Genomic DNA, 14,926 nt, shown 5'->3' with positions numbered 1-14,926 from the left:
TGCTATAACACTTTTCGTAGATACAACTCGATGCAGTGATGATTTTGTAATAAAGAGCTCGAGCCATAAGGTCAGAAGTGCGCCGTTTCGCAAATTACAGATATGTAAATCTGTAATTTGCGAAACGAGTTTCCCACCAAATCTCACACGTGTCACGCATTCTATTGCGTAAGAATGAGAAATAACTAGTAGCCTGATATGGAAATGTTTCGGAAAGACTAATATGGTAATTGAAAAAAGGTAGCGGACAGGAAAGAAGTCCCTAAAGATAAATTGCTTTCTGTTCATGAACTATCAACTGGACTAGGCGGCCGGTAAAAAATAACAAAATTGTTGTAGATTTTAATAAATGTACAAACATACATTGCGGTACGCGCAAGGTTTCTAACACATGCTACAGCAATGTCAAAGGGCAGAATTCCAATCTTGACCTGGTTTTTATCTGGTACTAACCAAATGCTATTAGAGGCTTCAAAGAGCTCGTTTCGCAAATTACGGATTTACATATATGTTATTTGCGAAACGGCGCACTTCTGACCTTTTGGCTCGAACTCTATTAAAAAGTCATCACTGCATCGAGTTGTATCTACGGAAAGTGTAATAGAATCGGAAGAAATTAGTTACATATCATTAGAGTCTTCAAAGAGCTCGTTTCGCAAATTACAGATTTACATATCTGTAATTTGCGAAACGGCGCACTTCTGACCTTTTGGCTCGAGCTTTTTATTAAACATAGGCATGCTACGCATGCAGGAGTTATTTTTTGTGAGATACGTAGGTTGAAATAGGACACTATATAACTGATGCTGGTGTCTGAATAATTGTGGGCAAAAATAAACTGCATCGGTACAACGCTTCCTACATTCCCCTCCACAGCCCTAATTTGAACTTGTCACGCAACACACACACACACACTCTCTCTCTCTCTCTCTCTCTCTCTCTCTCTCTCTCTCTCTCTCTCTCTCTCTCTCTCTCTCTCTCTCTCTCTCCAAAATTGCATGATGAGACCAAACAACGACCTGCTCGTAGGTTAAAATTGTGCTTATTGCCGTTCCTTCGTCAGAGACAAAGTCCTAGTTATTGTTCTGACCATTAAGGGCCAGAATCAGAAATTCTGTTTGGTTTTTCCTGTGCAAGAAAATGCACAATAGCGTGCAGTTTTTAATTGGCGTAAAGTAGTGTGGTGGCATATCCAGGGAACGAGGTTGAGTTTTAGCATCGAGTGTTTGGAAGTACTGGCCGCGCATCAACGATAACCTTGTTACAGTTTATACTCATCTTTCGAGTGAACTTAAATACATTTATTTAAATTACAAACCTAATACTGTGAATCACTACAATTGTTAACGTACTGATGAAAACAACCCTTGGGAACAGAAAAATTTTTTGCCGATTGTCTAATTCGATTAATTAAAACAACCATCTTATGTAAACATTGGCGATTGACACCATCCGTAAATAAATATTGCGAACAAAACAATTGTACTTCTCTGACTAAAAAAAAAACTTGTGGAAGTCACTGCCACATACCTTTAATTTCAATCAGTCAAAAAACTTGAGGTCTATAAAATGCCTTCTGTGACATATCGTTCCGAGGCAAAAAAACTTCAAAGGTTAGTTATTAGATGTAAACAAGAGAAATCCTGGTAAATAAAGTCATCGCGTTCAAATGCAAATTTTATTGAGTGATCCCGCCTTTCCTCCGGCGATTTTAGTAACTCCAAATTGTCATGGATGGCATCAACTTGTTCCGAAATCTTAGTCTCCATAACTCTCCACGTTAACAAACCATGAAAAGCACTCGACAGCGATTTTGCTAAAACAGCAAATCCCTCAATTCGAACCAATTCAATTCAATCCGCTGATCCACAAATCCGGCCCAAATATAGGCTCAGTGTAGCTTCCTGTTCAGTAACAGATGGTTGTCTCAGAACACTCGTCCATATAATTTTGCAGTGGAAAGCTCTATTTTATCTCTTACAGCCTCTGGACAAAGATATTTTCCGGTCTCCATTCTTCGAACTATTGAAAGTAGATTGAACCAAGAGAAAGTATCATTCTTCAAAGGATAATAAGGTGGGCTACTTGATTGGTTGTTGCCTATCTGGACTTTGCCCTTTGCTTGCGAAATACGTGATAAAATGCAGGTTGTTTACAGGAAATTGGCACGCAATGGGGTAAAGTCCAGGTTAGCTATAAGCGAATTTTATTGGTAGAAAACGTCTACGCACGTGAGAGTTGCGTGGAAAATTAACCGACCGTATCATTCTGTCCCTTGTGAAATATTTTTCATTGAAGTAGATTTGTCATAAAATTTGCGTTGTTTACTGGAAAATGGCTTTTCATCTAAGAAAATCTAATCCATACTGGCGAGTAAAAAGTAACACGCAACTGTAACGGGAAAGTATCGTTTAAACAATATTTAAGTCATGGAGGACTTTCAGAAGTAAAGAAACGGATATGTAACATGGCAGTCGACGCAGAAAGTAAATGTAACTTGGTGGTCGTTTCAACCGCTGCTAAAAGAACAACCATATGGGAAAAAAAAGATTATCAATCAAATATGAATTACGCAAATATCTTGCGCAAGATTTACCAGAGTCAGTAAAACTAGCCTTTCCGAAACAACATGCTATAGCGCTACATTCGTCTTAGGCCTTCAGCTGACGGTGTGTACGTCGTAAGTGAAGGAGCGGTACAAAAAAAAAATGCACGTTTTAACTCGCTAATCGGTAGCAAAAGTTCCCTGACAACCTTTCAAATCCAGACAGATCATAGCGATAAAATCCTCACGAAGGACATGAGCCATTACACTGAATAGATGATCTTAAAACTCTTGTAGATGTCATCTTACCTCGTTCCTTGAGCGAAATTCAAAATTGGAATCGCCGATTAACTCATATATAGCAATGAAATATCCTCAAGTTGCTCTTATCAACATCTGAAGTAATATTTGATTCAAAATTTTTCTTATGTTCCACTCAGTCTCCTTCAGAAGGAAGAATAAGCATAGTCGTACAACGATCACAACTCCACCACTTTCTCAACACGACTGATACATTTCCTTAATTAATTCGCGAACCGCTCTCTCCGACTCAAGCGTTGATTCGCTGAAGTTTGAAGACCTGTCAAACCACAAATTAGCAAGAACGCTCTGATTGGAGCGTCATCGAAAAATACTACAATCTGATTGGTTTGTGATACACCAAAAAATTGGGCCAATCACATTGCGTTGAGATACACCGAAAAAAAGATGCGCCAACCAGATTGCTTAGAGATACACCAAATTGCGTTGATCAGATTACACTACACCACAATACACCAATCTATACGCTAACATATAGTTATTTTTTTTTTTTTTAAATAACTCAAAAAATCATCACTGCATCGAGTTGTATCTACGAAAAGTGTTGTAGAATCGGAAGAAATAAGTTACATATCATTAGAGTCTTCAAAGAGCTCGTTTCGCAAATTACAGATTTACATATCTGTAATTTGCGAAACGGCGCACTTCTGACCTTTTGGCTCGAGCTCTTCATTAAAAAATCATCACTGCATCGAGTTGTATCTACGAAAAGTGTTATAGAATCGGAAGAAATAAGTTACATATTATTAGAGTCTTCAAAGAGCTCGTTTTGCAAATTACAGATTTACATATCTGTAATTTGCGAAACGGCGCACTTCTGACCTTTTGGCTCAAAGTCTTTATTTATAAATCATCATTGAATCGAGTTGTATCTACGAATTGTGTTTACGAATCGGAAGAAATAAGTTATATATCGCTAGAGTCTTCGAAGAGCTGGTTTCGCAAAATACAGTACGGGTTTACTCGTTTCGTTTCGTTTCGTTTCGTTTCGCAAAATACAGTAAGCCCTTTAAATTGACAAAGAACGAAATATAGGATTTTTTGAAAGGATGAATCTGTCAGTTTTAATATTCGAAGTTTGAACAGACAAACATAAAGGACCACTGTTTTAAACAATGGAAAGTATTTTTGCCAAAATCGTCCTGGCTTTCTTGCAGATTTTTTTGAGACATTATAAGAATTGATGGAACTTACCGCCTTAGAAGTTTAGGGCCCTGATGAGTCGAGCTTCCAAATTCTCAATAAACAGAAGAAAAGTTATCAAGTTCCACAATCTTCGGCAGAAACGCGAAGGCGAACCTAAAGTTATCCAAATCAACGACACATGATCATCTCGTGATGTCCATTACAATGCCTCTATTTTTAAAACTTTAAGCAATTATCTATAGTGGCCTACACCTGCCATTAAACATATTCAAATTTATAGGAATTATTTTTGCTATTTTTTTTAAATTTCGATTTATTTCTCATTTTTCCTTTTAAAATAGAAGCAAGTGAAAGTAAAATGTAAAATAGAAATAAAATGAAACCAAAGATAAATGAAATCGAATCAAAATTAAATACTACCCGGCCGAGCGCTGCCACTAGTTTTTTTTTTTTTTTTCGCGGTCAGAAAATTTGTTCGTGGCCGAACGCTGCCACATGGCCGAGGGCTGCCAAACAAAAATCCAGAATTCTTTGTAGTATGCCTTTCAAGATTTTAGTATGGCGGATGCCGCGTGGAAAAAGTTAAAAGAGGAAGTGACTGCGAAAAGAGGGAAGAAGCGTGATGCAGGAGATACAACGCATAAATTAATTAAAGGAAAGGAGCTGTATAATAATAACTGTCGAATTCAATGAAGAAAAAGAGCCGTTTGCTCACGGTGGGTTTCGCATTGCATACAAAGCAACCACAAAGCACCCACAGCTCAAGGGGACTACCTGGGTCATTAAAAGATACCTTCCTGATGCTGTGAAGGGAAAAAATGACATTGGGCAAACTGTCCAACAACACACCCAAAAGGCGGTTCAGATGCATCTTCTTGCAAGGAATTTTGCTCGCCAGTTGAAACAAAACATCATTGAAAAACATGCTATTGATGCATTTGGAGAGGTTTTAAGGTATAGAAAGATCTACTACCCCATTCACACCAGAAAACTTGTTTAGTTAAACCAGGTTTAACTGAATAAAAATCAGAAGCAGAGAACTGAAGCACTAAATTTTCCACAAGATTCAAGCAATTGCTAAATTGTATTTTCAATGTGCCACATTTGAAGTCAACCAAATATTGATTTGAGCAGCTTCTATGGAGCTGTTGTGTTAAACCATGTTTAACAAAACAGCTTTAAAGCATGTTTAGGCTTTGGTGTGAATGGGGTATACTACGGCGAAGAGGATAAAATAGAATTTGTGACTGTGGAGGAGTTTATTAATGGACAGTTTACCAAGTCCTTAAACAATACTGGTGATTGTTGTGTCGAGGAAACAGATGTTATGGGTCAGAAGGCTCAAAGTCTAACCCATTTTTCTTATGAAAAGTCAGACAAAAAACTCATGCTGCTAGATATACAATGACATGGGTATGAATTATTCGACCCAGAAATTGCTTCTCGTGAACTTTTTGATGGTAGTGCATTCTGGGCTTGTTTGGCAGCCCTCGGCCATGTGGCAGCGTTCGGCCATGAACAAATTTGTTTTTTTCCGACCGCAAAAAAAAAAACAAACAACAAAAAAAAAGACAACAAAAAAACAAAAACAAAAACAAAAAAAAAACGAGTGGCAGCGCTCGGCCGGGTAGTATTTAATTTTGATTTGATTTCATTCATCTTTGGTTTCATTTTATTTCTATTTTACATTTTACTTTCACTTGCTTTTATTTTAAAAAGAAAAAGGAGGAATAAATCGAAATTAAAAAAAAAATTACAAAAATAATTTCTATAAATTTGAATATGTTTAATGGCAGTTCTCGGCCACCATAATTATCAGATAATCGATCGCTTTCACTCACGTGATTGCCAATTATTTCAAATTTATTGGAACAAAAGAGAAATTTATATCAGACAGAGTTCAAATCCCACGTGGGATTTAGTGGGAGAACATTTCAGTTCTACAAGTATAGTAGTCAAGTGAGTATGTTTAGCGTTGCAGTGAGTCTTCCGTTGCAGTTATGTTATCACAACTAATAACCAATAGAATGCGGTTTTACTTCTTCCAATCAAAAGGCCTTGTGAACGTGTCTCTTGCTTGTCACTTCCCAACTAGGGGAGGGATGCAATGCAAAATTGTAAGAAGATCGTTAAGATTTCCGCGCTCGAAGGTGAAGAATTTCACGGGATATCATTGTTTCATGAGCTATTCTCGGTCTCTAAAGGCTGATAGTTTCTAAAGAAACTGTTTGGGGCTGCGTCGGTGGGGATAACGAAATAATTTGAATATATCAACAAAGTTGAAATGGTAAATTGGCCACCGTTACGATTATAAAAGCTGCGTTAGGCCTTCGTCGGAGCGAATGATCCTTGGTGTCGTTTGGGACACTTCGGATTGTTGTAAGATTAAGATTTTGGTTGCGTTTTTAAGTGCGAATTATTGGCGAAATTTTCTTCGATACGTTGGAAAGCTTAGGAAGACGAGAAATTGACGTTGCCTCGTGGCTTCGATTCCCTTATTAGTTTCGCTGTGTCTCTTATGTCCGGCAGCCGGACAGTGTTTTCAAGTTTGGAGTGCGTTGGTGATCGAAGTTGTGCTTTTCTGTCGGAACTAGCTCGTTAAGGTAAGGGTTCAGCACTTCATGCTAGTATTTTTGTTAAATTAAATATTACAACCATTCTTCAAAGATCGCGTTCAAGTTTCGGGCTTAAAATACTGTCGATTTCTGGTGGCTGCATGATAAAGCGTCCGAGTAACTACTAACCAGGATTCATTGAATCCTTCTGTGTCGAGGGCTGATTTTTTTTATTATTATTTTGCTTGGGACATGGAAAACTAGATGATACATAATTAAAAAACGAGACAGGTCTCGGTGTTTTTTCAATGACCGAAAATTTGTGATTTTCTTCCAGCCTCGTAATTATTATTACGTTACATGTAGCAATCTCATATTGTCTACATTGATGGTTATTATGGATACAATTGAAGACACGTATTCATTGTAATTGTATGGGACTACGCAAAAATTCAACCTCTGGTATGGTTGATGTCAAACATCACATATCCTGGAAAGTTAACTCACAAACTGTTGACACGTATGATGAAGATCTGGTATCTTTTATAAAGGATAGGGTGCTCTCTCCCATGCTCTCCAGCAAGAAACAGTTGGGTTACAATGCATTAAATCATTCTCTTTGCTCGCCCAGAAGAGGACAGATTTGCAGCAAAATTACTCTTCACTTATTAATATGTGCTTTTCCATTTAAATCAGTGGCTGAGGTATGCCACTTGCTTTCTTTTGATCTATTTAGAATAAAGCCCTTTGAACTAAATCATAAGGAATATGACAATATATATATGTTTCCACACTTTGCATACTTTTTCAACTATGTGTTTCAAATATTGAAATGAAATAAATACTAATTCGTGCACAATTGAATACTTAATTCAGTACAGACTATTGCCTATTATTAGCAATTATTGCTCCTACATGTGTTAGCAAGAACTTGGTCTTGGTTGCTTTCATTGTGAGCCTTTGGTGATGCATATATTAGTGGAGACACTTGCTACAACTATCTTTGCAAAGAAAATACTAATCTTTTCACCCTTACTTAATTTCATACATACAGGCATGGATGAGAACCAGCAGCAAATCAAAGTAAACAGAAGTGCCAATGAGGTGGTAAGCTCCATTGTAAACATTTCCTTGGCAAATTGTGCACTAGTTATAAAAAGGTAAATGTTGTGATTATTTTTTTTCCTTGGTGTAAGCATAATTTTCCTTTGGTTTTGTCAATGATATGAATGAAAATGAATTTTGTGTAAAGAAAGATAAAATATAGCTCCCAGAGTGTAAGTTATGATGAGATGATGTGTCACAATCAATTTGGCCTCTATTAAAAGTAAAATAATTAAACTAAGGATGAAACTGAACCACAGCATACCTATACGAAACCCTCATTTTACTTGTATCAATATTATTAAATTTTTCTGGTGTTCACCCAATAGATTCAATTCACTGACAGACAAAGATGGCACCTGTACATTTTACCATTACTCTTAGGCTAAGGCACAATGCATGTAGAAAGCAATATTTCACAAAACAACAACATATGCAAGGTTTAAATTTTTCAGACCTTTACTACTTGTTTTTATGAGTGGTTCCAGGATTTTCTTTCCTTCTTAGAGGTCTGGTTGAGGGTAGCAGTCGCCATATTTTTCAGTATGATGGTTTCGCAGTAACTGTTGTATGAAGTAATGTACCCTTCTCCAATATTAATTTTGCAAACTTGTCACTGACAAAGAGCTAGTTCATGATTAGACACTTGATTATTTCATTGATTGCCATGCTCTACATTTATCGTTGAAGTATCACCATATTTATCTGTGTATAAGTCGACTCTTTATGACGAAAAATTAGCCCAAAAAATCACTCTCGCGTTTTACATGGATCATAGATAAAGACCTGACCCAAGCAATCTAAGAAATTAGCATAACAATTGCCCAAAGTCCATTAGGAAAACCAGGTTCACAAAACCAGTTCTAATTGTGTTCAAGTTTTGTCAGTTTTCAGTGCATTCTAGTCAAAATTGTATCGTCAAAACCTTCATAGAGTGCCAAACTATTTGGAACCTTTTAACTTTTTTCGAACTTTGTTAAAATCCGAAGAAAAAAGTAAAGCCTGCATTTCTGCTCTTTGTTTTCTTTATCCTACCGATATTGAGCTAACATAGGCTGAGACCATTTTGGCGTGCTTCAAGTTAGTTGAAGAAGAGGAAAAATTCACCACTCTTATCTATTTTCTTAGTTTGTATTTTGACTTAGATGTTAAAATTGTCTCGAAATAACGTTATTGATGATCAAATAATTTCCCTTAATGTCATGATTGTGTTTTTTCTTTCGAGTTGAGACATTTTGTGCGCGCGCGCAATCGCACCAGTTTCCGCGCCTTTTTTTCTTTACATGATTAGGCGCACAAAATGATTCCTAATACTCTTCATTTATCACACAGTTACCAGGCATGCATGAATTTGTTGTGATGAAAATGATTGCCTTGACTTGTTTTTCAATTTTTTTGTGAGTTGAGACATTTTGCGCGAGCTCAAAAATCAATCCAAAGAAAACAAATCGATTGGCCACCACCATTTCGATGGTGTAAATTTTCGAAGTAGATCTAACTTACCTTCAAATGACGGCTAAGAACAAATTATTTTACTGTAATTTTTTTTTCAGTTGTTGCTGGGATTTGACTTGATTTGTTATCATTTACAGGTAAAAAAACTATTCCCGAGGTGTCTTAAGCCAGCCTTCGTAAAATTTCCAAAAAAATTAAATATTGTAATGGTCCTTGAGTGAGCAACAAGCCAAAAACAAAACAGCAGTATCAACAACTAGTATGTAACTTTTCTAATTTCTACAGCATTCGGTGGTTTCACACAAAATCATTGGGTGGGGCATTTAAAGCAATTTTGGCCTGAAGAGCACCAGGGAATTTAAACGAGCCAATCTTCAAAAATGTAAATGCTTATGAATTTCCCGGGGAGGAGAGGGGGAATTTTGAAGTTAAGAATTGATCGACGCATAGTTCCTAAAAGTGTGTTATACTCTTCATATATCACACTGTTACTACACATGCATCATGAATGGTTTGAGATAAAAATGATTGCCTTTTGATTCCACTGATTTTGATTTTCCGTTTTTAAGATGAAATAAGAAGCTTTTTGAAGCAAACTGAAAGGGATATTTCAGGTAAATCAGTCCTTTGATGTGACTTGAACCCATTCTAGTCCAGTATTTTAAGTAGAGCGAAACTTGGCAAGTGGGAAAAATTCCTATCAAGGGTAATTGTGTTCCAAAAGATAAAGGAAGGGACGGTTCATTATTTTGCGCCTAAGAGGGGATTAGAAGATTTTGGTTGTGTCACTATAAAATTCCTCCCCCTCGTTCTTTTTTTACTCTTATGATCCTTTCTTATTGGCAGTTGATTGGAAGTCAATTTTCTATAGCCCCCCTCTTTAAACTCTGTTGACGAAGATGGATCACTTCTCTGGTTCACCTGAAAACCATGTGATCCCCCAAAATCCTTCATTAAAGTACTTGTGATTTCAAATCGACCCACACTGCGTCTGATTTCGCATCAAATTGAACCCCACTCTCTTTCATTATTTATTCACTATTTATTCTCCTACCTACGTATGATTTTTCAGAGTCAAATGAAATTCCAATGGACGGATCTGTTTGGAAACGCGGTGAACGTAAGTTGTGCAGACTCTACCTAGCTTTAATTTGTTAGTCTTGATTTTCTACAATCGGCGATTTGTTTATAAAACTTACCTCACCGATGAGGTGAAAAGCTAAAACCAGTCATGAATTGTTCACTTCCGTTTTTCCTGCGCCTCAGGAAGTTTGCTCGTATGTTTTGAAAATTATCTTCGGCTCCTTAATCTGATGGCTGTTGTGACTGCTGTGGTTCAATCGATCAATCGATGAATCTTGTCATTAATCAATCAATATCAGTATCGCCTTGCTTGGGGTTGTGGTACCAGCGGACGATGCAAGGATGACAACTGTATTTCCAAGTGAAATATATAAGGTAAAGAGAACTTTCACTTAAACTGAAGTTTGAACAAAGTGACATGTATCTCATGAACTCCCAAGATCTAATCAGTAATTCTCCTTACTTTCTGCCATACAATTCTTATGATGTTAGTTTGATCTAATTAGTTATTCTCCTTACTGTCTGCCATACAATTCTTATGATGTTAGTTTGGAGAATTTGTTGTTGGATGAACTCATGATCCTTAATTGATTTTTTCCTTTATTCTCATTACTTGTCAGCTTGATATAGTTCTGATGTTGTAAAGAGAAATTCTGTCTTGGTCACTGATGGGAGTGTATGGGATACAAGGCTAAATATATAGAACACCACAAACCCCAAACGGCAGGTTTCCAAACATCACACAGTATATTTCACCGTAGAACCGTTAGCCAATCAGCTGTTGTTCTCAAATTAGTCGCGCCGCAGGGACGAGTACTAAAGTTGGATTTAAAAACGTTTTTATTGGAAGAGGGGTATGTTTGAGGGATAAGTTCTTTCACCTCATATTCTGATATGAAGTTCATATATTTTGAACTGCGGTTATAGATACGTATGATGCACGTATTGGTAGAGCGCTGCACTAGTATCGCAGAGGTCAGTGGTTCGAATCCCGTACAGGCCTGATTTTTTTCAGGTCTGATTTTCGCTATTGCATAAATGGCGCTCTCTACTGCGAGGATCGTGCATCATACGTACTTCATATTCTCTTCGCTATCTATAATTGTTACCGTTGTTTGCTCTGCAATGCTCATTTCCTTTCTTTTCTCCATCAGGCGCAATTTACCTGGACAGTTTCAGCCTGATTTTTGGTTGGTTTTTAGAGGGAATCGCAGTTAGCACCAACGTAGTTGTAATCGAATTTTGTTTTCATTCCTTGTTTTTCGTTGGATTGTTTGATGACTGTGGATTTAGAGCTTCTCAACGAAGGGGATCATTAAAAGTGTTATTTTAATTGAGATGATTGTGGCTTTTTTTTTTTTTTCAGTTTTTTTTTATCGCGAGCACGTTGAAAGTTTGTGTAAGGAACACTTTTTACTGTACGCAGATAATAACCTGCCAAACTGTATCTTCGGCACTTAATCAGACAAGCAGTAAGGAAAATATCCAGCAAAGTCATAAGAATTGAGGGGGGGAGGTCACACTAACGTGTCATTTGGGGTATGAATGATATAAAAAAATAAGACGAAAAGCAATAACTTTCGGATTCTCTTCGATAAGAGAAGCTCAAGCGAATCCTAAGAACTGCTCCTATTAGCGACGCCTCGTCTTTTATCCATACCATTGCCGGGGGGGGGGGGGGGGAGAACTTTAGTTGACAAGCCGTATGATAATTTATCCATGCCATTGGGGAGAACTTTAGTTGACAAGCTGTATGATAATTTATCCATAGCATTGGGGAGAACTTTAGTTGACAAGCTGTATGATAATTTATCCATGCCATTGGGGAGAACTTTAGTTGACAAGCTGTATGATAATTTATCCATACCATTAGGGAGAACTTTAGTTGACAAGCTGTTTGATAATTTATCCATGCCATTAGGGAGAACTTTAGTTGACAAGCTGTATGATAATTTATCCATGCCATTAGGGAGAACTTTAGTTGACAAGCTGTTTGATAATTTATCCATACCATTGGGGAGAACTTTAGTTGACAAGCTGTATGATAATTTATCCATGCCATTAGGGAGAACTTTAGTTGACAAGCTGTTTGATAATTTATCCATACCATTGGGGAGAACTTTAGTTGACAAGCTGTATGATAATTTATCCATACCATTGGGGAGAACTTTAGTTGACAAGCTGTATGATAATTGATTTGGTTAACCCAAAAAGTGTTAAGCTTCAGTCACCTTTTCTTGTGGTCCAGGCTTCCTTTAATCTTCAGAGCTCTATGAAAGCTCGGGTTTTCGAAACCCTAAAGTGCAGGGTGCCTCTGGAATTTGAAATGCCTGTCTATGAGGATTAGTTCTGAAAAACTTCGAAAAAGAGAACGCCATTTCGTTTCCAGGTAATACTATTTTTCGTGATGTTCTCCCGACACCTGTTTATCCTCCTCCAATAACGATATTAGAATTTGCTTTACAATTTTTCTCCTTCAGGGGATTATTTTATTATTTCATTACTATTTCACCGTAAATTGATTCATTCCGTTGATATTTGGTGAAATTAAGACATGGCTTGTCGAGGTCACTTTTCTCTTTATACTCTGTTGGCGAAGACGGATCACCCCTCTGTTCCCCCTGAAAACCATGTGATCTCCCCAAAACTCTTCATTCACATACTTGTGATCTCAAATGGACTTGCGCTGCGCGTTCGTTGATTTTGATAAAACGTGTCTGATTTCAGATATAATAATAGACATGAAACAATTTCTCAGTTCTGATTGGTTAAGATTAATGCAGTTTTCAGTTAATTCAGTGCAGAAGAGAGTTAGTTCAGTGCAAAGAAAGAAACAAACCAGACATTCTGATTGGTCAATGTCAATGTCTAGGTCAATATCAAGGTCAATGTCGCAGGGTTTGAATACATTCTTTTTGCACGTGATGCGGGCGCTTTTCTTCTGCGTAGTTATGAGAAGCTACCTCGTATTTTTTCATGTACATTATTTATAGATAATCACATGATTTTCTCGTGCAATTTGGAATAAATAAGCACTTGCAATTTTGTTAGTCTTTGAAAAAATTTACTCGTGCCTATTTATTCCAAATTGCACTCGAAATCGTGATTACATGTACAAATTGCACCCCTCTCTCAGTGTATGCAGCAGTTGAACGCAACCATTCAAAATGACACTAACTATGTTGAAGCGATGAAAATCTCCATGTAAATCAATTTTTGCTATTTGATCAATTTTACTCAATTCTCAATTAATGATATTTATGAGATCTTTGAAAAGGCTACCAAAACTGAAATGAATTGGCACAAAATAGTTATTAATAGCGGCCATTTATTCGTCTTCGTCAGAGTGAAGTCATAAAATAATTGTCCATTAGTTTTAGTTTGTTAAACGAGAACAAAAAAAAAACATGTTCTAAAAACTGGACTTGACCATACACAGCTCCAGAGAGAGAACACAATTATAACTTTCGGGGTTGTTAACTGAGCGCGCGTTGGAATGAGAATAATTATGCAACTCTTACTTTCCCGGTCAACCATATGTTTGCAGTAGTGTTATTTTGAAAGTTTAATTTATCTGTGAACTTGATTTCATAAGCTTGTTCATGATCCAAAAGTTTTATCCGAGCTTGTCCTATCTTTCCCAAATGATTTCCGAATTTCGTGTCGCAGTTGTCTGTTTATAAAAATGGCCGCTTGGAGAGTTCTCCAAGAACTCTACAAGAATCTTGAACTAGTATCAGAGGTTTTATCATACTGAGATTAGACGAGAAAAATGCTCTGTTTACAGAAGGTCGAAGGGAAATCCTATGATCCTTCTCTACAACCAGAATACATTTTGCCAAAACCGACTGTCAGTCATCTCGGACGCAGCAAAGAACACTCGGATGTTGTTATGGACAGTGCCATATGTCCTTTAATGATTAGTCGTGTTCATACTGAAATTCATTTCAACGAAGGAAGGTTCAGAATTGATTGTGAAGGACTGAACGGGCTGTTTTATATAACGGGCTCCCTATATATCTTAAATGCTCACACCATAATTATTATATCAGCCCCCGCTCTGGCAACTCTAATAAACAACTCGGTTCAAAGGGGTATCTTCCCCTCCAAACTTAAGCATGCTAAGATTATTCCAATATTTAAGGATAGGGATGAAGCCGAACCTGGAAACTATCGTCCTATATCACTTACATACATACATACGTAACTTGACCACTCCCCATAGGGGCTTTTCAGGGCCAATTCCCACCCATACCAACCCAGGGGAGGACATCCAACACACACTAATCTCGTGCGTGGGAAATTAACGTCTCCTACCCCTAACCTTGCAGGAGACGGGGCCTACGGTTTATTCGTCCTTATCCGAAAAGACTAGAATATCTATCCATTTTTTGATTATAGAAAGGTAGCGAATTCTCCTCACTTATTTTAAGACCATCTTTCGGTCTTTACTAGACTCTTTGAGAAAATTATGTTCAACCGCCTAAAGGCCTTCTTTAGCAAACATTGCTTATTTTACGAGTCTCAGTACGGTTTCCGAAAACAGCGCTCAACCGAGCATCTAATCCTGGATATTGTGAACAAAATTCAATTAAACACGGACAAGGGAATGTTCTCCTGTGATGTATTTATTGACCTTCAAAAAGCATTTGATACTGTGAATCACTCTATCCTCCTTCATAAACTATCCCACTAGGGCATCCGGGGTATAGTAAAC

At 37.2% G+C, this 14,926-nt stretch overlaps 3 long non-coding RNA genes across 3 annotated transcripts; 2 read left to right on the top strand and 1 right to left on the bottom strand.

Moving 5' to 3' along the window:
* Positions 1–1,291: 1,291 nt before the first annotated feature.
* LOC148730233 (uncharacterized) lies at positions 1,292–3,358 on the bottom strand. The gene is made up of 2 exons (XR_016000945.1): positions 2,855–3,358; positions 1,292–2,516 (listed from the first exon to the last, which is right to left on the bottom strand). It is a non-coding gene; the product is annotated as an uncharacterized LOC148730233 (long non-coding RNA).
* A 2,692-nt stretch (positions 3,359–6,050) lies between these two features.
* LOC148730232 (uncharacterized) lies at positions 6,051–10,246 on the top strand. Its single transcript, XR_016001902.1, has 5 exons — positions 6,051–6,615; positions 7,622–7,727; positions 9,225–9,263; positions 9,696–9,740; positions 10,199–10,246. It is a non-coding gene; the product is annotated as an uncharacterized LOC148730232 (long non-coding RNA).
* Positions 10,247–10,256: 10 nt separating this feature from the next.
* On the top strand, positions 10,257–11,546 carry LOC148730231 (uncharacterized). Its single transcript, XR_016001901.1, has 2 exons — positions 10,257–10,584; positions 11,364–11,546. It is a non-coding gene; the product is annotated as an uncharacterized LOC148730231 (long non-coding RNA).
* The last annotated feature ends 3,380 nt before the right edge of the window (positions 11,547–14,926 follow it).

This window comes from Stylophora pistillata, chromosome 5, assembly GCF_964205215.1.
Source record: "Stylophora pistillata chromosome 5, jaStyPist1.2, whole genome shotgun sequence".
In the NCBI taxonomy this organism is placed as follows: Eukaryota; Metazoa; Cnidaria; class Anthozoa; order Scleractinia; family Pocilloporidae; genus Stylophora; species Stylophora pistillata.
The sequence above is the reverse complement of the archived record's forward strand: the minus strand, read 5'-3'. Positions and strand labels throughout refer to the sequence as shown.